Raw genomic sequence first — 1,030 nt, 5'->3', positions numbered from 1 at the left:
CCCGTGCGTGCCGTCCCAGCTCGCGCCCGTCACCGGAGCCCGACCCGCCTGCGCCGCCTGGGCCCCGTGGGCAGAGACAGCCCCCCTGTGGGCTCCGGGAAGCGGAGCCTGTCCTGCATCAATTTTTAGAAAATTTGTTCTTTTGATTCTTTGAGGGAAAGTTTGTCCAAATCTGTGATGAAAACAACATCAAGAGCAGAAAGGGGGCGCCGAGGGGTGGGGCGGAGGACATGGGACGTGCGGGTCTCGGGGACACACTTCCCGACACGGCGAAGACGTCCCGGGCGCGGCAGTGCAGCCGACAGCACAGTGTCCACACTCGGAAGCGGCCGGGGCGCCAGCCCGGGCTGTTCTCCCACAGGAGGAACCGGCGCCGTGTGACGGGTCGAGGTGTGAGCGGGGGCTGCGGGCGCCGTCCAGTGTGTCAGCGTTTCAGATCGCTGCGTTCCCTCCAGCTTTGTGTCGCACGTCCACGACAGCCCAGTGAACCCGCGGGATAAAAATAAAAGTCACGGCACGAACGAGATAACGTGGAGCACCTCGGACCGACGTGAGGTGTGCGCGCTGCTCCCGCAATGAGCCGGTGGGGCGCGCGTGGCACCTGGGCTGGGCCAGAAAGGGCCAACGCCACCAAAGCCGGCCGGTCCACGGCTGCTGCTTGGCAGAGACATTCCACGGAGGAGACACGTGGTAGTGCAGCCGACAGCACAGTGTCCACACTCGGAAGCTGCCGGAGAGCCAGCTTGGCAGAGACATTCCACGGAGGAGACACGTGGCCGATGGCGGCCGTCGGACTAACGTAACACACACGAGCAAGTGGAAGCTGAGGGCCCGGGCTCAGGACGAGGAGGGAACCGCGACACTCGTCAGAATCACGCGGCAGTGAGCTCCGGGGTGCACCACGGGCCGGCACTCCGGGGGGTGCTGACGGACACCCCGGAAACCGAAGCACCGCCGGGCCAGGCCTGGCCTGGGATTCGGCCTTTCTCAGCAGCCCGTGCGAGATGGACATTCGACTTTGCAGGCCAAA

Source organism: Pteropus alecto, unplaced genomic scaffold, assembly GCF_000325575.1.
Source record: "Pteropus alecto unplaced genomic scaffold, ASM32557v1 scaffold339, whole genome shotgun sequence".
Taxonomy (NCBI): domain Eukaryota; kingdom Metazoa; phylum Chordata; class Mammalia; order Chiroptera; family Pteropodidae; genus Pteropus; species Pteropus alecto.
The sequence above is the reverse complement of the archived record's forward strand: the minus strand, read 5'-3'. Positions refer to the sequence as shown.